At 39.4% G+C, this 27,967-nt stretch overlaps 1 long non-coding RNA gene across 1 annotated transcript; it reads right to left on the bottom strand.

Moving 5' to 3' along the window:
- Positions 1-469: 469 nt before the first annotated feature.
- Positions 470-27,967, bottom strand: LOC126460386 (uncharacterized). The gene is made up of 4 exons (XR_007585937.1): positions 27,608-27,967; positions 16,640-16,775; positions 4,857-5,059; positions 470-588 (listed from the first exon to the last, which is right to left on the bottom strand). It is a non-coding gene; the product is annotated as an uncharacterized LOC126460386 (long non-coding RNA).

Here is a 27,967-nt window from a genome sequence, read left to right as displayed (position 1 = left end):
TCGATTCTTTTAATCTTAAGCTGTTGATAATTTTTTTTTATGATGCAACCAGTTTTGGTCAAAGACCATTTTTGAGGACCTGTTGTACCCACAGCATGGAAACAGGAAAAATTCAGGCAAAATGGATACTTCAAAATTGTATTAACAATACATACAATGCTTGTGGATATTTAATTTATATTTCTGACATTGTATTCTTTTGATATATATAGTTTTTGCTGGTAATCAAATTCTGTAAGTGTTGCTTGTATTGTTACTATAATATTCAAACATTCTTTTCATCCCAAATTTTCCCGTATCCACGATGTATATACAACAGGTGCCTGAAAATGGTCTTCAACTGAAACCAGTCACACAGTAAAAAATTAAGTTGAATAACAGCTCAAGATGACACATACTGTCATTTCTACAACTCACTGCTTTTGGTATCACCTGTGAGTAGCTGTACGCTTTGATGACGTCGGCACTGGGGTCGTGCTGTATTCTACCACCACCAGTGCACTCGGTATCAACGCCGAGGCCTTTCACCCTGTCCATTGTCTCATCGTAGACGTCCGAATGGAAGCCAACTCACTTGTATCCTCGCACCTAGTAGCAGGAACCATAGTCAAACTTTCAACTAAATGTATCAAGAGTACTAAGCAAGAAGAAAACACAAAAGTAGCAACGTGAGTGGAAATTGTGGGATCAAAAATAATCTGAAAACATAACTTAAAGGAGCTGTTGTTATATCCACTATCTATAGGAAACCCAAACAGGGGCTTCTGTTTGTTTCTTTTTTTTTTTTTTTTCCATACCTACTGCAAATGCAAACGAAAGCTTTTGTATATTCGGACATGTGTTCTCTCGGAAAACACTGAACATAACGTGAATCATCTAGCTGACAAGGTAGTCGGCAACATCAGCACACGGCTTTTGGAGAACGGATAAATACTTCACTGCCAACAACTGAACTCTTGTAAAATAGAAATAGTCTTGTCCTGAGCTGGTCGAACAGACATTTTAAATTCTTAAGACTGAAGATAGATGAAAAGCTCTCTCAGAAGTATCATGTTCAACACCTTAAGCAGAAAATGAACACTTCTGTCTTCACTATACACTATGTCTTGGACACAAACACAAAAGCTTGTTTACTTTTGCTCTGTTATCTCATATGGTGTTATAGTTTGGGGCAATTCTGTGCACTTGGCAAGAATATTCTCATCCCTGAAAAATGCAGTCAGCAAGGTCTGCAGTGCCAGCTTGTGAACATTCAGGGTTGCCGCAAGTTTCCCCAAGTGACGTTCCCTGATTTCCAGCAAGTTTTAGCATTTTTCCCTGACAAATTTCGAGGTCTCAAGGGCAAGTAAAGACATAAGTTCACAAAAAAAATGTAAGGACTTCTGTATTTCTTCCCCTCATGAGCAAAAATCTTAAGTACTAATGTCAGCATCTTTTGTAATGAACAGTTTTTAGATGGAGAAAGAAAGACAATGGTATATAATATTCCATGAAGAGCACTGATGTTATTTTATTTCAATAAAACTAAACATATTTGGTGACACAAATACGCATTTCCTTGGAGTCGCAAGACAGATTTAAAATACCTACACTGATTTCAGAAATAACCTCAGAAAAAAGTAGGCCTATTGAAAGTAGTATATAAGGCAGGCCAAAATATACAGGTACATAGCATACAAACCGCCTGTGACTGCCACAAGTTGTTCTTCCTATCGCTCATACTTTCTAATATACAGGGTGTACATTACATCTGGGAACACTTTCAATTATTTATTGCACAAGAACCAAACATAGCACAGATATCACACATATGTCTTTTTGAAGGAAACCCTGAAAGTTCTTTTTCATGTATACCACCGCAGCATACTTTGGTGATTTGCTGATAACACCAGTCATAAACATTGCAAGTTCAGGTGCGGAGCGAGCTTTCTGCGTGTTGGAGTTCGACAAACAAAGTGTTTGCTACAGCTGTTCAATGGATGTTTAGAACAAAGTATGGTAAGAAACCACCAATAAGGAAGGCACAACAAATTTATTATGACGGGTTGCTTGTGCCCAGCACAGAGAAGCAGACATCCCAGTGTGAGTGAAGTGAATTTGGATTGCATATGAGAGACATTCATAAGGAGTCCAAAGAAATTGGTGCGTCGTGCATCCCATGAACTCGAAATGGCTCCACTGACTGTGGCAAGTCATGCGACAGAAGTTGTCTATGAAACCATTCAGATTGGAGGTAGGGTAGAAGGTCAATAACAACGACAAAGACAAGTGTTTTGAGTTTTGTTCACAGTTGCAACAATTGAATAACGACGGGGATGGAATTTTTGATCGCTTAAGTTTTAGCAATGAAGCCACTTTTCACACTAATGGGAAAGTGTACAGGCATAATTGTCGAATCTGGGGTGCAAAGCATCCACACGAATGCATTGAATTTGGGTGTGATTCGCTAAATGTAAATGTTTTTTGTGCTTTGTTGTGTCGAAAACTGTACGGGCCATTCTACTTCGCCAAGAGAACTGTCACTGGATATTCCTACTCGGATTTGTTGCAGTAATGGCTGATGCTTCAGATGCAATTGGGCTCTCCGTTCATCTTTCAGCAGGATGGGGCACCCCCCCATTTTCATCGTGAAGTTTGCGGGTACCTGAATATGGAGCTGCCGCATCGATGAACTGGCCGTGCTACAGAAGGGAACAGCTGTTTCATGAAATGGCCTCCCTGATCACCAGACCTCACTCCGTGTGACTTTTTTTCTGTGGGGACACATTTAAGATCCGGTGTATGTATGGTCTCTACCACGTGATGTAGCGGAGCTCTGGGAGAGAATACGAGAAACAAATATCACAATCGACGATGCCATGCTGGGACAGGTATGGCACGAATTCGATTATTGTATTGATGTCTGCCGGGTCACTCATGATTCGCGTACTGAATGTTTGTAAAAAAAAAAAAAAAAAAAAGATATGTACATCCTGTATAAATTATTTTCTAAGCCCCAAAATGTACTACAATAAATAAAATGTTTATAAAACAATGTACCGCACACTGTACTTGCAGTGAGAAAGTCACAATTCCTGAACTCCATCGCCCGTGGCCTCTGGCCTGCCGAGGAGCACCACAGTCCTGAGTCCTCGGATAAATCACGAAAACCCACTGCATTATACCACACACAAACAGAGCCGGCCTGGGAACAGATCGGCGAGACTAGATACGATGGGCAGGGCTTGCACATTATTGGGAAACGATGGGCTTCAAATCGGCAGACCCAATCCGTTAGAGAGACCCACAGAAATGACCTGTGGTTTTGGCCCATCATGGAAGTCCATTCATGTGGCCAGCTTTACACAAGTCACTGACATTATGTTGACGAAATGAGATGGTGGTGATAAATCCATCAATTTGTGCAAATACTCTGAGAATTAATGCTAATGAAGATAGGTAGCAACTCAACGTAAAGATGATCGCTGAACCATGGACAGACACGTAGAAAAGACAATCACACTCTCACAACTAAATTTTTGGCCATAGCCTTTCTTGGAAAATAACACACACACACACATATTCACACAATCACTCAGACACAACTCGTGCACATATGACCGTTGTCTCCAGCCACTGGGTCAACAATCTCCAAGAATCATATCAAAACAAACCACCCCTCACGCCACCCATCGGCAGCTACTAGGCTAGTGGCAAGAAGTGGTGGCAGCACTGACTGCAAGCTGAGGGGAGTGGTAGGAAGTGGAGAAGCAGTAAGAATGAGGGAGTAGGGAAGCGGTGCATGTATTAAGCTGCACCCAGCCAGCGACGATGCAGGAAATCCCAGTAAACAAACTGTGTCATCTACTGAGACAAAAAACAAGATTTCTCCAGGGTTTGTTTTCCAAATTTCCCAGCAGGGCAGAAAAAAAGAGTGATACGCCTAAGTATTCAAATCCACACACAAAGGTTACCTTATGGTATGCTAGAATTCCACACAGGAGACCCTCACAATACATGAGAACTTCTCTATGCAACATGTAATTTATCCTAATTTCTCTTAATTTCATATTTTATTAATTCTGTAATTTTTTGTTTATAAATTATATATTCAGCTTTCTGTAAACTAGGTACCACCTCATCCCATGAGCTTTGGCTCAAAGTCTCAAGATACGCGATAAAAAAATAAATGTCAATCCCAAAACCTCACACGCCAATATAATGATCTGCATGCAATCATTCTGTTGATAATGGCACATTAAATTTGGAAAAAAAAAAATGCATTCAGCCCCCTCACATCATTACATCATCAGTGCAAACCAGACGATATTTCTCGTGTAAATCTACACAGCTATCTGGCAGTTCACACTTAAGGATACACGGCATTTTTCCAGCTCAATATTATGTAAAAATCAACACCTATTTCTTTCAGGCACTGTTTATAACGTATATGTTTTAAGATTTTTTTGTTGATATCAGGTAATAGATCACACTTTCTAAACAAATTAGAAGTATTTTGAATATTTTTGAACCTGCTTAGAGTTATTTAAAAAAAGTAACAAGGAAATTCTTCCTCAAACTGAGGTACCATTTAATTCAATGTTATACATTTGAAGGAGACCAAATTTTTACCAGACATGCATGACATGGCTGAGGTACTAGACCTATTTAATTCCACCTATTATGTATATTACAAGGATAAAAAAGTATCACATCTTACATTTAATATTTATAATTTTTTCCTAATAAAAATGTTATTTTTTCTATGATTTAGCTGATTCTGCAATAAAGCTTAGGTCTACTACATAAGTATGGACTACCGAAAGTTACAGAAAAAATGAGAGCAATGCTTTATAAACTTTAGGAAATATTTGTACCTGAATTCTGAAGAAAACAACTAGCGGGAAATTGCGAATGAACATATGAGTCCAATTAAACTGTGCCTCAGAACATTCCTGAAGCATAGTCTACATCCTGCAGCCTTTCTTCATCTTCAAGCTTCCTCTTGGCATTCCTTTTAGCACTTCTTGCTTCTTTGGTAACTTGAAGAGCGAATCTCTCAGCTTCATGCACCCGTTGTCTGTCACACAAAAGAAATTGATCTTTCATATTAGAGCCACATTTTATGCCTAAATTTCTCAGGACTTCCTACCTTCCTATCACTCCATCATTGAAACATAGCACACCATCTAGTACACCAACTATTAATGTATTTAGTCCTACAAAAACATTCTTGAGTAATCTTTCCCGTATGGAATGGTTGAAACTTTCATTTGTATTCTGAGTGCCCCCATGAAGACATTTACCGTATTTACTCGAATCTGAGTCGCACTTCTTTTCCAGTTTTTGTAATCCAAAAAACCGCCTGCGGCTTAGAATTGAGTGCAAAGTAAGCGGAAGTTCTGGAAAATGTTGGTAGGTGCCGCCACAACTAACTTCTGCTGTCGAATATATGTAGCGCTACACAGGCATGCTTTGCAGGCACAAAGATAAACACTGGCGCCAAACGCTCTGCATAATTGTATTAAAAAAAAAGAAAAAGAAAAAGGGGTGGCAGACAAGTTTTTCCTCCGCCTCGAGTTTCGACCACTGCATTTTCATACATTATCCAACGAAGTAAATACAAATTCCGTATTGTGCACCTTTGAATGTAGCAGCATTTCAATGCACTACGAAAATCCGACTGGCAAGACTGTTTGGGATGTTTGTCAATATGGCCAACTCTACGTTCTGAATTTTTTCCTAACTGTGAGAAGAGATGGTTCCTTATAGGAACTTTTATGAATTGTGAATAGCATGCAGTATTCTTTTCACATAAGAATAATTAGAATATAAACATTTTGCCATGTATTCTTTCATGTTTGCTGCTAACTCATTTAAATCCTGTCTGCCTAATAAACTACGAAACTAGAGTGAGACAACAGCAAACGCGGAAAAATATAGGTATCATCCCATGTTTATATTCGTATTATTCTTATGCCAAATAGTGATACAGTCAGAAATGAAGCACGGCAATTGACTAGATTTTTAAATCTAAGATGACTAATTTCAGTGCAGAATGTAATGTACTAAAGAGGTGCCTGCAAAGATTTTCAAACGGAGAAAATATTTCGCTAAACTCCCGTTCAGAATATCTTCTATCATACGCTGTCTATTATTTGGTTCTTGTTGATCATTCTCAAAGAAAGCAGGAGTGTAGGTAACAGCAAATAGCAGTCTCTTGCTATTGTTTTGCTAATGAAGTACGCGAAAGAGGAAGGTTACCCGTATAATACGGACGGAGCGCCTGACGCATAGTAATGGCTACCTGGTAAAGCTTAACTACTGAGCTTACGACTCGAACCAAACTACTGTAGCTGTATCGTCATTCATTTGACCTAAATTGTGTCTCATATTACAATGGACCAACTTTGTTTCGATTTGGAGGTGCGGCCTAAAACTTTTTTCTCCCCTTGAATTTCAAGTCTCAAATTTCAGGTGCGGCTTAGATTCGGGAAAATTTTTTTTCCTGGATTTCGAGTCTCATTTTTCAGGTGCGTCTTAGATTTGAGTAAATGTGGTACTAAGCAAAACAGGGTCCACTCAGGTCTCTAAAAATTGGTTTTATTTCATTCACAACAGGCTCAAGAAGATAATGCTTACGATATTTTGATAGTATATTTGACCACTTTCTTTTGCTTTTTGGTAACCACACCTAATAATCTGCTCCTTTAGTGCAAAGTCCATGAACAGTGTGGTCATCTGTGGACAACTTATGAAAGTAGGTGGCCCATACAGCTTTCCTCATTGCTGTATCATCATTCAGAGGTGCAGTTTGTCTAATGGCCAGTCCTTAATACCTCTGAAGGAGGTCTATTTCAGTTTCTGTCAATCTGTCTCAGCCAGACAGAGATTTTCCATCAGATAGCAATTTTCCTTTCATTTCTCTTCTTAGCTTCCTCAATCTAGCACCCATCCTCTTTTGCACATGTCCACAACACTCCAGTTTTGTTACGAAGCTATCACCATAAACATTGAACTCGTTAATTTTATTGAAAGCTTTAGATTCCCCATCACCTAGGTACTTTGTATATCTAATGTTATAAACGGGCACTGACCTCTGAAATAATTTTAGAACTCCATCACACTCCATACCTCTACTGTAACCATCATAATTATTATAACACTGATGTTCAATATGTCCTTCAGTGTTACTATGGCAGGTGTGGCAATAATTAGATAAGCACTCAACATCAAAAACTTTTCCATTCTCCACAGAAGTAGCACTTAAAACACCATTCAAGGAACGATGTCCTCGATGTTGCCATGTCCCATCAAGTGCAACAGCGTTTCACTAATATTAACAGTTTTTTCTACTGCACATTTCACAGATGCTTTAGACACAACCGTCAAGGCACCTAAAAGTATTCTTATGTACTTGCTGAACCTACTGGGAGGAGGGAGGTCAATCACATGACAAAACGTTTGTGCAGCCTTTTTTTCCTTTTCCTATTGCACGCATTGCGTACACTAACTTCAAATTCACATCATATGAATTATGCACAATGTTCGACGTCATTTTCGAGGTAGATTTATTGCAGGATCTACACAGACCAACTAATTTTGACACTAAACCCTTCCTGCTACTTTGTTGTTCAGTTATTTCCAGACAGCCTACACCATCACATTGTTTACATTTTTCCACTTCCTTTATCAAAGAAGATAAGATACCCACACCAACAACAACAAATCCACTACAAACAGTGTAATTTTTAACACAAAAATTTGAATCACCAGGAGGTGTGCCATGTGCGAATTTCTTCACTGAAGAACTGACACGTAGGTTACTTTCAACAGTGTGGCTTGCTTTGTTTGTCAACTGGTTACCACAGAATTTCCTTTTATTGAATTTCTTGATGTGTGGCACACTAAAAAATATGTATTTTCACAAATATATGTAGCACTTGGGAAAACAAACGTTTATTAACATGTGAACAAACTGCTTCAGAACACAAAAGTAAATACTTGCAAAGATAATCATTTACAGACACTAGAAACCTGCACTGTTACCAACATATACAATGTATCATACATATAATCGCTGGAAACAGAAAGAAAGTGCACAGTTCTTTTCAAAATAATACTGGTTTCTGTAACAGAAATAAAGGGGGCATGGCAGTATACAAGGTGCGAATGTAAAGTAATGACACTGATGTGAAAAAAAATGTTGCTTACAGTTTTAGTCAATTTTCATGTTGTCTCCTTCAAAGTTCCCTTCTGATTGTACACACTTTTTTTAGCACTTCTGTCATTGATGGTAACATTTCTGGAACTCATCTTCTGTAATATCCTCCAAGACCTTCGTCACAGCTTTTGGGACATCTTGTGTTGTTTGAAAATGGTGTTCTTGACCGTCATTTTGACTCTTTGACAGAGAAAAAAGTTGCACGGAGCAATATTTGGTGAATAAGGTGGCTCTGGTAGTACTGAAACTTGTTTTGAGGTAAAAAATTACTGTACTGACAGAGCAGTATGGGATGGTGCATTATCGTGATGCAGAATCCAATTATCAGCAATGTTATTATTAGACGAACCGTTCCTCGATTGATGTGTAGTTCTCCTGCAATCATTTTCATGGATAACCTTCAATCAGATTTTACGAGTTCATGCACCCTGGCCAAGTTGACATCCATCCGTGAGGTTGACAGTCGTCCACTGCAGTCTTCATCTTCAACATTTGTTCTGCCTTCACTAAACATTTTATGCCAATCAAAAACTTGAGCTTTTCACATAACCTCCTCTCCAAAAGCCTTCTTAAGCTTACCGTAAGTTGTCGTCGCGTTTTCACTCAATTTAACGCAAAAAGAAATGGCATACTGTTGCGCAATATTATGCAGTTCCATTTCTGTGATGAGAGACACTAACACGTGTTAACTTATTACAGCACAACTCATGACTGAGCAGTTGCTTCAACATGCCGCTTGGACTAGAAGCGGCTTATAGACCAAGGTCACAGATATTGTGCCTACGCAAGCCTGCAGGGGTGCCACACCTCGCAAAGAAAATCAGTCTCATTACTTTATTGTCGCACCTCGTACATGACCGTAACTTTAAAATTTGGTATGTATAGGTCTTTTTTCATTTCAAACCCTACAGTGTATATATCAATGTAATCAGGAAAGACTATAGAATTTAATAAAGTCATTTAAAAAATTTTGATTTTTCCACCATTTATAAGTATCCTGTATCCTTAAGTGTTCGGCAGAGGATTCATCGAAAAGCCTTCAGACTATTTCTGTAACATTCCACTCTTCAACAGCACTGGGGAAAAATATCATTTAAATCTTTCTGTGGGAGCTCTGATTTCTCTTACTTTATCACGATAATAATTTCTCCCATGTAGGTGGGTGCCAACAAAATATTTTGCCATTCAGAAGAAATTTCCTGAAAACATCTCATCATAACAAAAAAACACCTTTGTTTTAATGACTGTCACCCCAACTTGTATATCATGTCAGGGTATACGCGGACAAGGAAAAAAAATTCCCGGATTTCTCAGTCAAAAATACACTTTCTCCCAAGTGAAAACATACTTTTTCCCTGTTAACTGACGGTATATTTTCTCTTGGAACAGTATAACTTATAAGTCCTTTGATTATGGTTTTATACACGGGCGTAGAATTTCCTGGCGCTTTAGAAAAAAAAAAAAAAAAAAACCACGCATTTTGGAAAGATCTTTGATGTGCAGCAACATGTATGCTGCATATTTTTGTATTAGGAAAGTATGAACTCGAATTCCACCAAACACCGCATGTTACTTTCCAAAGCATTGAAATTGAGATTGGGATGCACTTTTGTAAGTTAGTCATAGCTCATTTCATGCGATTTCGCCAGCCGATCACAGCAGGTATTCAGAGCTTAGGACACGTGATGTAGTCAACCAACAGCAACATCACTGTTAAGTAGCGCGAACACACAAACAGAAAAAGTTAATGGTTCAAATTAATGTAAATAGTGTTGCTAAACGAAACGTAAAGCCTTCACATATAATATTGGACTATCAGATTAATACGCTGCAAGAGAAGCTAAGCTTTCACATAAAATGTTGGTCTTTTATGCGCGTATTACAATTTAAGATGTATCACACAAAGGTGCCAGTAAAATTTTTAATAATGACATAAATGTCTGATCTTCCAGGCTCAAAATTCACCTAAATAGCTCATCATCAAAGAGTTGATTTTTAAATGAGAGTCAAACACTTTGTGATTTAAGAAATTCATCGTACATTACCTCACATAGTTCTGGTGTAACTGCTAGAATGGTACTTTGATGGTAACGATTTTCAACCCACCATTCGAAATATTTTCCCATGACCTGTTAGAAATAGGTTCGTTTCTGCAGTTGCCAGAGAGCGCCAGATGACAGGCATCACTGCGCAAGCGCAGCTACGATGTCGTAGGGAGCCCGCATGTTCGTACGTGTGAAACAATAAAAGATATTACATTATGTAAGAAACAAGACATCAGAGGATACTCCAAGAGAATCGGAATTTCATGACCCATACTAAAATGTTCACATTTAAAGTGCAAATTTGTATGTCCAGAATCCCACGACCTGTTATTAAGCTTTTCTATGTGGTTTTTTGGATGTAAATTTTCTTGGAGTACCAGTACTGTCCTGTATCATGTTTGGTTCTTTATTATGGCGTAATGCCAAATGTGCTAGAAGTTGAAAATGTGCACTTGAAATGCAGCAAACACAGTGTGTGGAATTAAACACTTTGTCTCAAATATATTGTCTGCATTAGTGGAAAAGATTAATGAAAGAAAATTTCTTTGGCAAACCAACAAAAATAACTTCATTGTTCTAAAAGGCAATTAACGCTTGACTGTCAGAAAGATGGAAATAAAATAAAATCTGCAACTAATAACACAGTTTAGCCTTCCATAATTATGTGAATGTATTTTAATTCACTTGATAGCTCCCAGCCACAGAAATCTGTTTTGTCTTCATTTGACGTGGGAGCAGTAAATGAAGAGGAAACAGCAAAAACACTAAATGTAAAAATGGGTCACGTGGAGACTACCCACTTCCCAACTGTAATTCAGACTGTTCTGCGCATCAGTCCCGGATCTCTAATATTTCCGAACCGGGGCAATACCCCGCCATCCCCTCGAGCGTTTGAGATAGGACGTTTAAAAAAAAAAATATATATATATATATATATATATATATATATATATATATATATATATATATATATATATATATATATATATATATATATATATATATATATATATATGATGTGACTTACCAAATGAAAATGCTGGCAGGTCGACAGACACACAAACAAACACACAAAAGTCAAGCTTTCGCAACAAACTGTTGCCTCATCAGGAAAGAGGGAAGGAGAGGGAAAGACGAAAGGATGTGGGTTTTAAGGGAGAGGGTAAGGAGTCATTCCAATCCCGGGAGCGGAAAGACTTACCTCAGGGGGAAAAAAGGACGGGTATACACTCGCGCACACACACATATCCATCCACACATATACAGACACAAGGAGTCATATTTAAAGACCATTTTTTTGTGGGGGTGTTGTGAGGGTGACATGGTATTAGAAGGTGGAAAGTGTAACATGAGGTTGAAATGAAAATGAAAGATAAAAATATATGGGGAGAGAGAAAGGTGAACTAGAAAGCAACTGGAGATCTGGTATGAAAAAAAGGCGAAAAAGTGTAGGTTAAGTTGAGACAGCAATGTGCATAAAGGTTAGGTGGTTGTGTTGCCGCTAAAACACGTTAAAGGGCGGAGAAATTCGGGAAAATTTCTAAAAAACGTGTAATATGTCTGCTTGTGTCTGTATATGTGTTGATGGATATGTGTGTGTGTGTGTGTGTACGACTGTATACCCGTCCTTTTTTCCCCCTAAGGTAAGTCTTTCCGCTCCCGGGAATGGAATGACTCCTTACCCTCTCCCTTAAAACCCACATCCTTTCGTCTTTCCCTCTCCTTCCCTCTTTCCTGATGAGGCAACAGTTTGTTGCGAAAGCTTGAATTATGTGTGTATGTTTGTGTGTCTGTCGACCTGCCAGCACTTTCATTTGGTAAGTCACATCATCTTTGTTTTTTTATATATATATATATATATATATATCATCAAGGACACCAACCACTTCCTTGAACGCCTGGAATCCTTACCCAATCTGTTACCCCCGGAAACCATCCTTGTAACCATTGATGCCACGTCCTTATACACAAATATTCCGCACGTCCAGGGCCTCGCTGCGATGGAGCATTTCCTTTCACGCCGATCACCTGCCACCCTACCTAAAACCTCTTTCCTCATCACCTTAGCCAGCTTCATCCTGACCCACAACTTCTTCACTTTTGAGGGCCAGACATACCAACAATTAAAGGGAACAGCCATGGGCACCAGGATGGCCCCCTCGTACGCCAACCTATTCATGGGTCGCTTAGAGGAAGCCTTCTTGGTTACCCAAGTCTGCCAACCCAAAGTTTGGTACAGATTTATTGATGACATCTTCATGATCTGGACTCACAGTGAAGAAGAACTCCAGAACTTCCTCTCCAACCTCAACTCCTTTGGTTCCATCAGTTTCACCTGGTCCTACTCCAAATCCCATGCCACTTTCCTTGACGTTGACCTCCACCTGTCCAATGGCCAACTTCACACGTCCGTCCACATCAAACCCACCAACAAGCAACAGTACCTCCATTATGACAGCTGCCACCCATTCCACATCAAACGGTCCCTTCCCTACAGCCTAGGTCTTCGTGGCAAACGAATCTGCTCCAGTCCGGAATCCCTGAATCATTACACCAACAACCTGAAAACAGCTTTCGCATCCCGCAACTACCCTCCCGACCTGGTACAGAAGCAAATAACCAGAGCCACTTCCTCGTCCCCTCAAACCCAGAATCCCCCACAGAAGAACCACAAAAGTGCCCCACTTGTGACAGGATACTTTCCGGGACTGGACCAGACTCTGAATGTGGCTCTCCAGCAGGGATACGACTTCCTCAAATCCTGCCCTGAAATGAGATCCATCCTTCATGAAATCCTCCCCACTCCGCCAAGAGTGTCTTTCCGCCGTCCACCTAACCTTCGTAACCTGTTAGTTCCTCCCTATGAAATCCCCAAACCACCTTCCCTACCCTCTGGCTCCTATCCTTGTAACCGCCCCCGATGCAAAACCTGTCCCATGCACCCTCCCACCACCACCTACTCCAGTCCTGTAACCCGGAAGGTGTACACGATCAGAGGCAGAGCCACGTGTGAAAGCACCCACGTGATTTACCAACTGACCTGCCTACACTGTGATGCATTCTATGTGGGAATGACCAGCAACAAACTGTCCATTCGCATGAATGGACACAGGCAGACAGTGTTTGTTGGTAATGAGGATCACCCTGTGGCTAAACATGCCTTGGTGCACAGCCAGCACATCTTGGCACAGTGTTACACCGTCCGGGTTATCTGGATACTTCCCACCAACACCAACCTATCCGAACTCCGGAGATGGGAACTTGCCCTTCAGTATATCCTCTCTTCTCGTCATCCGCCAGGCCTCAATCTCCGCTAATTTCAAGTTGCCGCCACTCATACCTCACCTGTCTTTCAACAACTTCTTTGCCTCTACACTTCTGCCTCGACTGACATCTCTGCCCAAACTCTTTGTCTTTAAATATGTCTGCTTGTGTCTGTATGTGTGGATGGATATGTGCGTGTGTGCGAGTGTATACCTGTCCTTTTTTCCCCCTAAGGTAAGTCTTTCCGCTCCTGGGATTGGAATGACTCCTTACCCTCTCCCTTAAAACCCACTTCCTTTCGTCTTCCCCTCTCCTTTCCTCTTTCCTGATGAGGCAACAGTTTGTTACGAAAGCTTGAATTTTGTGTGTGTGTTTGTGTTTGTTTGTGTGTCTATCGACCTGCCAGCGCTTTTGTTCGGTAAGTCACCTCACCTTTGTTTTTATATATAATTTTTCCCACGTGGAATGTTTCCTTCCATTATTTTTATATATATATATATATATATATATATATATATATATATATATATATATATATATATATATATATATATATAATTTCCAAAAATAAGTTCATTTTGTAGTGTACGTCTTTCTGAAGGGTCTGATGCATGCAACATGTGTGTTCGAGGAAATGTAAGACATGTCATAAGTGTGCCAAAGTGCAGTGTCTCGTCTCCTCACACAGCATTCTTCTATCACACGTCACTGTACTTCGCTCTGTGGAATTGAAATGTGTATATTTTGTAATGGATGCCATCAAACCATATTCAGGACAGTGGAAATTAAAATGTCCTGTGGTGCCTCTCCTGTTTACAGTTGGCCGGTTTGACATTCTGTCCCTCTTTTTTTAAAAAAAAGAACTCTTCAGAAAATCTGCACTCTTTGTTCCCTACCAGCTAACAACTTGCTGCTTTGTGTGACATAAAATTAAATATACCCAGTAAAGACATGAGACAAGCAAGACAATACATGTTTCTTCAATCCTTAGCTCCTAGAATTTTTTACCCTCTAATCTTGGTACAGCTTTACATGGAGTGCTTTCCTTCTGTGAAAGAATCTATTACCTCATCAAAGTTCGTCAAACATTTTGCTACATGAAAAGTTGAAATGTCGTTGTCTAATACTGAAAAAGCTGTTAATACAAATAGGACCCAAGACTGGTGTTGTTTCCCGATCTGATTACATCTATTTTGTCACTGTCTGCTAGATAAAACAAAATAGGCCTTTCTAATACTACAACAATTGTAATACACACAAAATAAATGAGACTGTTTTGGCACAAACGGTCTTTTTTGTAAGGACAGAAAATAATTCACAAAGTACCAATATCAAATGCCTATTAGGCCAACTACAAGCAAAAAGCTTTACGTTAGGAAATAGTTTCACACTTCATTCCTACACTCCAGTTTCTCAAGCACGAGATCGAAAAGTAGTAGTATGAATTTTTTATACGAACTTGGAATCGTCATATTGTTCCATAATTTGTGTGATGCCCCCATTTCTTCTCCTTCATCATTCTAACAAACAGTCTTGTTATCGCTAATTCTGTAACTATTCCTGCCAATGCCAAAGCTTATTTGCAAGTTAACTTCATTAACTCTACCAGAATCACCGGTTTAGCTATCCCGTGATTATTCCCCGGTTAGGCGTTGTTACATGGTCGTACAACACATTTTCCGCGCTTCTTCCAGAACAGAACTTAAAGTAGCTGCTAGCTGTGGACTGTACAACTCGCCCTTACTAGTATAGTGATCTGCCCAAAAATATTTTGTCAAAATTTCATTTTCTTGTATACACCGAGAAGGTAATACGTAATCATTCTCACCTGTTATTTGTTTATTTCCACTCCTGTAGTCTGAATCTATGGATTCCGCTAGTAATTACAACAACGCTCATCATTCGCAAACACAGTCAACCACACAATCAGACAGCAGTTGGCATTCATCCGTTCAGCCTTACTTCGCTCAGCTCTGTCAGATTCCACTGACAGAGGAAACATGTACACTACGCACGCATTCACAAATCAACTTACGATTCATTCAAAATCAACTAGAATGTGTTAAAAATGTTCAAAAACCGACAGGGATGAGTTTCAACGTAATATGAATAATCGATATACTAACAAACTAACGTGCGCTGGATGCGAGTCGCTTTGTGAAACAAGGTTTTCTCCCCCCCCCCCCCCCCCCTCAAGAATATGAATTTTCCCCCTCCCTAGATTTGGACCTCCTGCGCATCTATAAATCTGGCAGCTTGGGCGCTCCAGTAAAATTTTTCCCGGTAGCATCTAGCTGCTTGCTGCGACTGCTTACACAGCCAACAATTTCTGTAGCCAGAAGCGGGAGAAGGTACTACTCAACTGTGCATGTGCATGATCGAGCTCGTAACTGTTAAAATGAATTTAATGTAAACAGTTGTGACGTCACGCTCAGCGGAGGCAATTTGCTGTTACAAAGCATTGCACAGTCTTCCTAAAGCCTTTGACACATTTTACTGTTGGCGGACACTTGTGTGAGCACCGTTTTGTTGCTGTATATGGTGCATTTCCCTTGAAATTTAAGTTTTATTTTCGTTTTTTCTCTTGTTCATGTTTTATTGCTGCAGTATTGAGACACAGTAATATCCTTTGTTAGAGTATTGGTTCTTACCAATCAAAATTACAAATTTAACTGAAAACAAAAACAATGAAAAATTTCCCGGGTTTTTCCCCGGATCTTCCGGGTCGTATACACCCTGCATGTCCATGGCGCACTCCCCCTTCTTAGCAATAAAACAACATAAGTTGCTCTTCTTTGAATGCTTTTTCATATCTTCTGTCAACACTATCTGGCAAAGATACCATAGCACACAGGGCCATAACTGTAGTTCAACAGTGTTTCAGTGAAAATCTTTTGTGTGTTTTCAGTTGTATCGCCATCCACCATCTCACTTCCAATTTAACAGTAAACACTGAAACACTATGTTATGCAGATAACAACCAACCTTAGGCTACAATTCCCCATTGCAAGTCACCGACATCAAAAGAAAAATTCAACTGAGAAAATTGAAAAATGATGCTAACGACTGTCTCTCAAATAATAATGTATCACAAAGTTGACCAAATATTAGTTTACCAGTTACTGACCACTAATTTGCTCGGTTCTTTGCCATCAGGACCCTCTGGACCAAAGACAGGTATTAGAACATACTTAAATGTTCCTTCTGGGTCGATATCCACATCAGGAACAGCGGCAAGCTTCTCTGCTGCTGTCATTAGTGTCCTGTTAAACAGATGTTAAAATTATTCCAGAAATATTTATATACAACAGGTGAGAGAAGAGTAGTGCTGCAGTCACAATGTAAACAATACAATTCTGCCTCTAGGATTTATACTGGAAAAAATGTTTCCTTCAGAGAAATAATGATCTAATATTTGGATTTTGAAACGTGTGCCTATTGAGTAAATACAAGCATTCTGTGGAAGGTCGTACACCATCCAAACCATAAAACTATCAATTAATTGTATCCAAAGGGAAACATACTTGAGAAAGCAATAAAATTACAAAGAGAGACAACTGCATTCTCGTAGAAAGAATCCGCTGGGTGAATTCCTTCATGTTTGGTGGACTCAAAAATATTTTTAAAAAACATTTATTGGTTATTGTTTAGAAAGAGCAGCCATTTTTGTTTCAGGCTGCAAGCATTCTTCCACTTTTATAAGCGTCTGTGGTTTTTAAAATTATTCGGTAATGGATTGCCCCAGACCTTTCATATAAGAGGTATTTATTTCAGCAGACGCTGGACTATAAATTATGTATTAGGGAATACACTTTTAATGTCTCAAAGTTGTTGGTTGTAAATTTAAAAAACCCATTTTTAATACTATCTTTCCAAAGAGTAGTTTCTTAGCCTTAATACATTTTGTGGTATTACACTACTCACTACAGATACCTTTTTTTTTAGACAAACAATTATGACAAGCTTATACTTAAAAACACTTTAAAAACAAATGTTTTGAATTTTTTTCATTCTTTGGTCTGCAAATCTTTGTTAATGGACCAGATATAAATCTGAAAATTACACATTTAATAGACCTTTATGATATCAAACTTCTGTATAAATTTCAACCTTGAGATTCCATGGACAAAAAAAATTTCAAATATGAGTCAAAAATACGTTTCTTACTGTTTGCAATATCTGGGCTGATGGAAACAGTGTATAAATTACATAATTTAAAAATATCTAGGATAACTCTTTAAAAAATGAGACAATTCATTACATTATCCCATTCTCAACTTATTTGTTTTTACTATGTTGTTTACTGAACAACAGAGATATTTCTTCACTCATGTTGGGCACAGGGTTAAATGTTTGCCTAGTCACAGTCATAAATTCCAGGGGAGAAGACAACTCCTTTAATGATTTTTAACGGGCCTCTCGAATTGATCCTTTTCAAATTTTTTAAACGGGGTTCTTGGTGCTGGTAAAATGTAACATCCACATCTTGGTTTTGACGAGCAATGTTACCAACTTTGGCAATCCACCACTGTTCGCCATAGACACAAGCCACTATGTCCTTACTTTGAAGTGTCAGTGGTACAAGTTTTCCACAGTGATGACGTTCACTATCAGAGGATGTTGATGTGAACTTACAGTTGAGCAAGTTGTATGACTAAGGTATAAAACAATGAAAAGATCAGGTGCCTTTAATCTTCTGACAAGTTTTGAATCTTTCCTCCAAGACATTGGCATAGAGTTCTCGTATTTCCTCACATTTAATGAAACATACGTAATCCCTTTTACCTATTCTTTATACAGAATTTGAACATTTCTTGACGTGTCCAGATTTGGTTCTCATAGGTCCGTTGCAGACTAGCTTTTGTGGCAGCTCACTTTGTTGTACCCTTTATGCCATCACACTTATTCTTCCCAGGGCATGATGCAAGAAAGTGCTATTCTGCACCGAGCCAACGGTCTTTTTTTCTTTGAGAAAGGAGATATTAATATTTGTTTGCTTTTATATTGGCTTGCAGCACCATCAGAATAGTTCATCAGTTTGTTTATGGAACTGTCGTGCTGTTTTACGTAGTTTGTTAACTGCAGGTGAAAAGCATGCACTGCTGTAGCTTTGTGCTCAAAGTAATCATTTGCAACACAGAAACTATAACTTTAGTTTATCTGGATCTTTATAACAGAACATAAATGGACAAACTGTGGCCTGTTTGTTTACCCAGTGGTGCCCTTGTATTTCACTTGAACAACAAAGGAATAGTTTTCAGAAAAGTCAGCAAGAACTATACATTCATCAACTACCAAGGTTTGCTTTTGTCCTTCAGAAATTTATCCTGACTTTGGCAATTAAATGACACACTATTGAGTTTTCAAGGTTAGTAACCAACACTTAGAAAAACTATTCTCGTTATTTTGAGACTCCATTGTTCAACTGCACACTTCAAGGGCTCATTATTAACTAAGTGTGAGTGAACAGATGTTGGTGGAAGGGGGATGACAACACACAGATTTGTACAGGCTTGTCTACATCTACACGGATACTCTGCAAATCACATTTAAGTGCCTAGCAGAGGGTTCATCGGACCACCTTCGCAGTTCTCTATTATTCCAATCTCGTATAGAGCGCAGAAAGAAGGAACACCTACATCTTTCCGTTCGAGCTCTGATTTCCCTTATTCTATCGTGGTGATCGTTTCTGCCTATGTAGGTCAGTGTCAACAAAATATTTTCACATTCAGAGGAGAAAGTTGGTGATTGGAATTTTATGAGAAGATTCTGTTGCAACAAAAAATGCCTTTCTTTTAATGATGTCCAGCCCAAATCCATCATCATTTCTGTGACACTCTCTCTCATATTTCGCAATAATACAAAATGTGCTGCCCTTCTTTGAACTTTTTCAATGTACTCTGTCAGTCCTATGTGGCAAGGATCCCACACCGCGCAGCAGAATTCTAAAAGAGGACGGACAAGCGTAGTGTAGGCAATCTCCTTAGTACTGCCAATAAATTGCAGTCTTTGATTACCCTTCCCCACAATATTTTCTGTTTGTTACTTCCAATTTAAGTTTGATATCATGAAGATCCATTAAGTGTGTAATTTTCAGACTTTTATCTGCTCTCCTTACAAAGATATTGTAGGTCAAAGAATGAAAAAATTCAAAAAATCAATTTTTTAAAATAGTGTACATTTTGTGTAAGCTTCTCACTATAAGAAGTAGTTATACTGTATAGTGTAATAGCACAATAAATATTAAGGCTGAGAAATTACTCTTACTTTGGAAAAATACAATTAGGGTAGATAAAAAATCTACTCACCAAGTGGCAGCAGAACTCGCACATAAAAGACGGAAGAGGGGTGAAGGAAGAGAACTGGAGAGGTCTAGGAAAATTGGTAGATATCGGGAAAGTCACCCAGAACAGCGGGTCAGAGGAGACTTACCGTAAGTAATGTCTTTCCTTCTCATCCCGTACGGTAAGTCTCCTCTGACCCGCAGTTCTGGGTGGCTTAACCAATATCTACCCCTTTTCCTAGACCTCTCCAGTCTTCCTCCTTCACTCGATTACTTCCCCTTCCACCCTTCTGCCTGAAGAAGGAGCCACTGGCTCCAAAAGCTTGCCAATTACAGCTGTTTTTTATGTATGTGTTCTGCCGCTGCTTGATGAGTAGAATTTTTATCTATCCAATTAAATAGTTTAAAAAATGAGCTTTTTTAGCTTGCAATCAACAAGTTTGAGCCATTAAAAGTAGGGCCTATATTAAGGAATACATTCAGCATGGTTATCATGGTTTTTAATTTATAGTCCAGTTAATGATTCTTATTTGAAATTTCTGGGGCAACTCAGTACTGAATAATTTATATAAAAACAGATGCCTGTAAAAGCAAAAAATAGCCACTGTTTCTAAATGTTGAGAATAAAATTTTTTTAAAAATGTCTTTAAACCCATTAAACATTCGGGAATTCATCCAGCAAATATCAATTTTTTTCTGAAATGACCGAGCGACTGGTTACTTTTTTCCCTGGCCAACTAGTCCTAGCTTACATAACAGAAATTTTGATTTTTATCAATACCAACTGTCTGCTTTCACCTATCACATCATCAAAATGCTGGACATAAATAGCTCATCGAAATCAGCCACACACTGCAACGACATTTTTATCTATTCTCATAACGAAACAATCATAGGCTCCCCAACTTGCATTTAAAAATAATGCAGAAGCAATATAAATACGGAAAAAAAATGACATACTGTTTTAGAGATAAGGGATCTAAAATTCTTTTATATATTTTTTGACATAATCTCACAAGCATTTCACAACGCTGTATCCAATTTTGACAAGCCAGCTAACGCCTTTAGGGTAAAGGCACATACTGGTTTCCATTCTGTTCTCAACAACATTGAACACAACAGAAACAGATCTCTGTCTACCATCAGCTTCAGCATATGCCTTTCGTCTGAAGACTACCACTGACTGGTTGAAACTAATTACGGCATTGTGAAACAACCCATGTGTTTGTGTGGAAGTTTTGTGCATGGATATCACACACACCACATCATCAGTAGCATGCTACCTGTCAAAGGCAGTGTCAGTAGATCCAATTAAACCTTCGGAACTCAGCATTAGGGAAGCATCCGATTTAATACATCTGCTTTGACCCATGATGTCATCTATATGACAGAAACGCCTACGTCCAGAGTATACAAAATGTCGACAATATTGTCACATGTACACATGCCAACAAACCTGCAGGAAAATAGAAACAGTGAAAGTAATCTTACTTCAATGATAAAATGAAACTACAGAACAACCACGGGAAATAGGGGGTCTAGGGCAAGGACAACCTAATTTTAACAATACAAAACATCACCCCTAAAAAAGTCTCAACCTACGACATAATGCTACAGCCACAAAGCCAGCAGGAATCATACAGTTCACTCGACCTATATAGCTCAAACCAAGCCCACAATACCAAAAAACCAACATCTGCAATAACGAAAATGGCACTTACGCAGTTTAGGGGGTACATGCGCTGATCATGAGAAAAATTCCTATTTTTGAAGCAAACACATATTTCTGAAGATATAAGCATATATATGCATGGAACGCCAAAAAAGTACTTATTTTCATATGGAGGTGGGGGGAAAAAAAGATTAATTAACTGTCTGCTTTCACCAGGTTATTCATGTTGCTATGCCAATATGCTGCAGACATTTTAATATATTTCTTCACAGAGTTTTTTAGCCATAGGTAATGCTTACAATTTCATACATCCTTAGCATGATAGCTATTGTTGGCTTTGCATATTGTTGCATATGGTATACGTCCCTGTTGCTCACAGTTATCATCTTGATCAGTGCGCCCAACAACCTATATTTTTCTGTTGAGGCTGTCCATTTTGAAGTATCGTATATTACTGCGTGTGCCAAAATGGCGAGAAATTTTCCAGATTTGAGCGACTTTGTAATGGAAGATTTATACCATGTTATGGAGAACACCCAAAGCTCAATACAATGGGCTAGGCAACAAGGTCTTATGAAGAACGATATGGTGTGTGAAAATGGGTATTGTGATGGATACAACGAGATGAAGCTGGAGAAAACTACAGGGAAAGATGGCGAAATTTGGAGCTGCTCCATTGGCAGGGACTGTAGAAAGAAATGTTCAATCAGGAAAATGTCATTTTTTGCTGGCAGTCATTTAGACATTTCTAAAATTTTGCAACTGTCTTACATGTGGGTTTTCGAACTCAATAGGCAAAAGTTTTTAATGTGGGAGCTCAAAATTGGCAGCGAGCACACTGTGGTCGATTGGTGCCAATTTTGTAGAGATATCTGCCATGAACATTTCTTAATTGAGCCAATAGTTTTGGGCGGCCCTGGCCATACTGTTGAAATAGACGAGAGCTGCTTCGTCAGCACCATCGAAGTCATAGGTGCGAGAGCAATGGGTCTTTGGTGGTTATGACGTTGAGACAAAGCAAAGCTTTATGGTTGCTGTGCCACAACGTGATGCTACCCATTTGCTGCCAATTTTGCAACAGTATGTTTTGCTACTGGAACCACAGCAGTTTCTGATTTGTGGCAACTTACAACACCATAGGTAACTTGGGCTACAATAATCTAGCTGTTAATCATTCGCTTTATTTTCTCGATCCCTTTACAAACGCAACCACAAATCACATGGAGTCAGTCTGGCAAAAAGCTAAAGAAAAAAATCCTATAAGGCCTTTCAGAACTCACTGTGCTATGCTGAATAACTACCTGGCGGAATTTCTCTGGCGTCAACATTTTGGGGAAAATCCATTCCACAATTTTGTTATTAATTCCACCTTTCTTGAAGAGAAAGAGAAAGAGAGAAAGAGAGAGAGAGAGAGAGAGAGAGAGAGAGAGAGAGAGAGGGAAAAAAAAAATTAAATTCCGTGCATACATATGCAATATGTCATTTTTGATACAAAAAAATTTTTTGAGACAGTTAACTGATTTTTTCTTTGCATCCAAATGAAAAATAAGTACTTTTTTGGTGAAGAGCGCGTCAGATATGACTGTAACACTCAAGTTTTGAAATAAAAAAATTTTTTGTATTCAGCGCATATATATGCTTATATCTTCAGAAATATGTGTTTCCTTCAAAAATAGGTACTTTTCTCGTGATCAGCGCATGTACTCCCTAGACTGCATAAGTGCCACGAAAAGCAGAATCAGATGTTTCCCTCGACCTATACAGCTGAAAGGAAGCCCAGATAGCAAGGAACCAATACAGCTGAAAGGAAGCCCAGATACCAAGGAACCAATAGCTACAACCCGAAGAGTGGAATCAGACATTTCCCTTAACCTATGTAGCTCAAATGCAGCTCTCAATACCTACCAGCAATAATAATAATAATGAAAACAATGTAAACTTCACACACCAACATAACTCAAATAACACCACAAAAACCAAAACCTTCAACAACTCGAAAACGCAAAATCCTGTACATACACCAGATCAATTAAAACCAACCAAAGTACGATAAATGTAAAACAGACAGAACATCAGAATTACTACAGATTAAAACCAAAATAAAAGTTTATTACCAACAAAAGCATGCAACAAAATCACCTAGGTTGACCGCCGCTACCAGTACACACACACACACACACACACACACACAAAACTAATCAAACCTAACAAAATGCCACACACATAAAAAACCATCACTGAAAAATGAAGATTTCCAAATCCACATTGCAGCACTGGCTACCCAGACTCAAATAAACCCATGTTACCATAGTGATAACGAACCCAATATCACATGTTAAACTCAACAAACACAAACCAATTCAAAAACACACACACAACACCATTATGTCATGGGTCAAAGGAGACAGGTGGAATAGAACACTTCCAATGGCCCCTTAACTTAGTTCCTACCTCACGCAGACAGACAGGATGTGAGGACAAGAATGAATAGTTCTGAAAAATAAGATTAGTGTTTCACTTTTAAAAGTGTTAATCAGCAGTAGGGCCTCCTGGGATCTTGCTTCCTTGACTATCAGTAGTGACCAGCCATACTGTTTCTTTATAAAACAATTCCTTAATAACTTCATTGTTTAATATTTGGATTCTTGCACTGATGTCACCTCACATGTAAGATTGTTCCCCCTATTGTTATCTAGACAACAAACTTGAACTCTAAGACATGATATCACAGTATATAAAACGATTTTTACATGTTAGTCTGAGAACGTGGACAGTGACCAAGAAGGCATACACTAAAATTGCACTTACTTTAAGTTTTCAAAATGTCACAACCCCTTTCTTCTGTCATTTATCACTCTTTAACCTCTGGAAACAATCTGTTAATATAAAAACTGCACTGTTTTTAGGGTTCATGTTAAACCACAGACCTCTCTACAACTGACTGGTTGGAGAAAGGCAAGACAAAGAACTGGTTATGAACTGTTGTGTCCAAATCAATCTTTGAAATGCCAAAAACAGGATTAGTTAAAAATGTGATACCAAGCTTATGAACGACAACACCCTTAACGTGGTGGAGATATAAGACACAGAACTGATCAACTGCTCACCTAACTAATAACACGAAAATGTTAGCGAAATAAAATGCTAGAGACTAACAGGATCTCTGTGAGAAAAGGTAGTTTTGGGCCCAGGATGTTCTTTCTATTAGTCCTTCAAATATATTAAAAACTTGAAAATACCAGACCCCAATTCGAAAATGGAGCCTCACATAGGTACTAAAATATACCTATGGAATGACCTACCAACCCAACCTATCCTAGATATACACTCCTGGAAATTGAAATAAGAACACCGTGAATTCATTGTCCCAGGAAGGGGAAACTGATTGACACATTCCTGGGGTCAGATACATCACATGATCACACTGACAGAACCACAAGCACATAGACACAGGCAACAGAGCATGCACAATGTCGGCACTAGTACAGTGTATATCCACCTTTCGCAGCAATGCAGGCTACTTTCTCCCATGGAGACGATCATAGAGATGCTGGATGTAGTCCTGTGGAACGGCTTGCCATGCCATTTCCACCTGGCGCCTCAGTTGGACCAGCGTTCGTGCTGGACGTGCAGACCGCGTGAGACGACGCTTCATCCAGTCCCAAGCATGCTCCATGGGGGACAGATCCGGAGATCTTGCTGGCCAGGGTAGTTGACTTACACCTTCTAGAGCACGTTGGGTGGCACGGGATACATGCGGACGTGCATTGTCCTGTTGGAACAGCAAGTTCCCTTGCCGGTCTAGGAATGGTAGAATGATGGGTTCGATGACAGTTTGGAAGTACCGTGCACTATTCAGTGTCCCCTCGACGATCACCAGTGGTGTACGGCCAGTGTAGGAGATCGCTCCCCACACCATGATGCCGGGTGTTGGCCCTGTGTGCCTCGGTCGTATGCAGTCCTGATTGTGGCGCTCACCTGCACAGCGCCAAACATGCATACGACCATCATTGGCACCAAGGCAGAAGCGACTCTCATCGCTGAAGACGACACGTCTCCATTCATCCCTCCATTCACGCCTGTCGCGACACCACTGGAGGCGGGCTGCATGATGTTGGGGCGTGAGCGGAAGACAGCCTAACGGTGTGCGGGACCGTAGCCCAGCTTCATGGAGACAGTTGCGAATGGTTCTCGCCGATACCCCAGGAGCAACAGTGTCCCTAATTTGCTGGGAAGTGGCGGTGCGGTACCCTACGGCACTGCGTAGGATCCTACGGTCTTGGCGTGCATCCGTGCGCCGCTGCGGTCCGGTCCCAGGTCGACGGGCACATGCACCTTCCGCCGACCACTGGCGACAACATCGATGTACTGTGGAGACCTCACGCCCCACGTGTTGAGCAATTCGGCGGTACGTCCACCCGGCCTCCCGCATGCCCACTATACGCCCTCGCTCAAAGTCCGTCAACTGCACATACGGTTCACGTCCACGCTGTCGCGGCATGCTACCAGTGTTAAAGACTGCGATGGAGCTCCGTATGCCACGGCAAACTGGCTGACACTGACGGCGGCGGTGCACAAATGCTGCGCAGCTAGCGCCATTCGACGGCCAACACCGCGGTTCCTGATGTGTCCGCTGTGCCGTGCGTGTGATCATTGCTTGTACAGCCCTCTCGCAGTGTCCGGAGCAAGTATGGTGGGTCTGACACACCGATGTCAATGTGTTCTTTTTCCATTTCCAGGAGTGTATGTTTACACTAGTCTACAGATCAGCCTGTCAATGTAAATGAACACATATATACATCTTGTATGTCACAAGCATTCCCCCAGTCGAACACCATCTCCAGTAGGCCTAGACTTAAAGTACACCTAGCAAACAATACAGTCTAAGCTACCAGCCACAAAAAATAAACTTCATATTATGATCAAAACACACACTCAAAATATTTCACTGAAACAAACAAAATATCCTAGATGCCATATCACATCACACTTCATATAGGCTACCTATGGCTCATGTTGTTCACTGGACTCCAAACACGTTTATTTTTTCACACACAAGCATTTATTGCTTAGTCCAGTTTCTTGAATAAGTATCATGAGGCTATCGTGGTTAAGTTTGTCAAATTAACTGCCAAAAACATCTTTTTGATAGCAATATTCTTGAATACTGGTTGTTTCTCAGATTCCACACCCCCTTCAGAATACCAGCTTGGTGCTTTCTGGTGTTTAGATATTAGCTACACAGTCATAGTTATGCTACCAAGACCTTGTAATGGATCTGGGAGATGTTATTTTTTTACCGTATTTGTCGATACCGAATTGTAAATGTTTTCTTATAATTTTGTCAGAATTTATTATAATTTGTCTTATTATATGTTAATTTACTTCTGTTTTTGAGAGTAAAAGCATATTGATTACTATTAGAAAATGTATCCACAGTCTAATATAACAGTCGCGACACACACTGCTGTAAAAATTGTTGCCATTTGACAGATGGAGCGACACTAGCGCTCCAAGTGGCAGGTAAGGTGAACGTCAGACGCGTCGTAAGCATAATGTTTGTTTGCATCCATTGCCTACTTGATTTCCGAATTATTTGAGTTATTTTCTTGGCTCCAAGGGTTTATGTGGTACCAGAAGGCGTATATGTTTCTAAAAGTGATTCTAAAAAAAGCGCAAGTAATGACAAAAATCATGAATAGAGTGGCAAGCTACAACACATTCGAGAAGAAACACTTGTGACATTTGACAGAATTGCAGCTTACCACGTTGATATCAAAAGAATATAAACACACAGATTCACATGTAGGAAGCACAGACATGTACCTCTACATGCAAAAACGACCGTCAGCTCGTTTATCGTTCTGTAGGCCTACTGCGTTTGTCATTTTCGCCTGTTGCCACAAATACGACCTTCATCTTTATATTATTCTAAGTGGGACAAGCAACTGCAAAATAGTGGGAGAAATATGCTAAAAACATTATAATGAGCTGATTACACTACATTTCAAGAAAAACCAAATATTTGAATAATTTTCAATCAATCAGTCAGTGCACAAGGTGCTGACAAAATAATGTCATCACACGAAAGAAGCAAGGAAAATTAAATGACTAACAACAGAAGTGAACGAAATACATACCAAAGAAATCAGCAGCCCAAATGAGCCAACTTCTTCAGTTTCTTATTTGCTTTCTTGTTGTTAGAAACTAAGTCTTGATTCCAATATTTGAGCCGGTAAACGAGACTCACTTTAACAAATATCTTGATTAACAGCAGCTTAGTTTCTTCACAACATCCAGGGGGAAAACTTGGGACAGCCATCAACAAGTTTACATATAATTCACCACAGTTTTTCTTGTGAGAATGTTCATCAAAAACTGAAGCCATCTGATTTTCACAATCCCTCAAAAATAAACAAATATTTTCACTGCAAATAACCAAGCTTCAAAATTGTCTTCGTAACTTTTGAAATGGCAATAAAATTTGTCATTTGCATCTA

This window comes from Schistocerca serialis, chromosome 1 (assembly GCF_023864345.2).
Source record: "Schistocerca serialis cubense isolate TAMUIC-IGC-003099 chromosome 1, iqSchSeri2.2, whole genome shotgun sequence".
NCBI classification, from domain to species: Eukaryota; Metazoa; Arthropoda; class Insecta; order Orthoptera; family Acrididae; genus Schistocerca; species Schistocerca serialis.
Note: the sequence above shows the minus strand (reverse complement) of the source record. Positions and strands in the feature narration are given on the sequence as shown.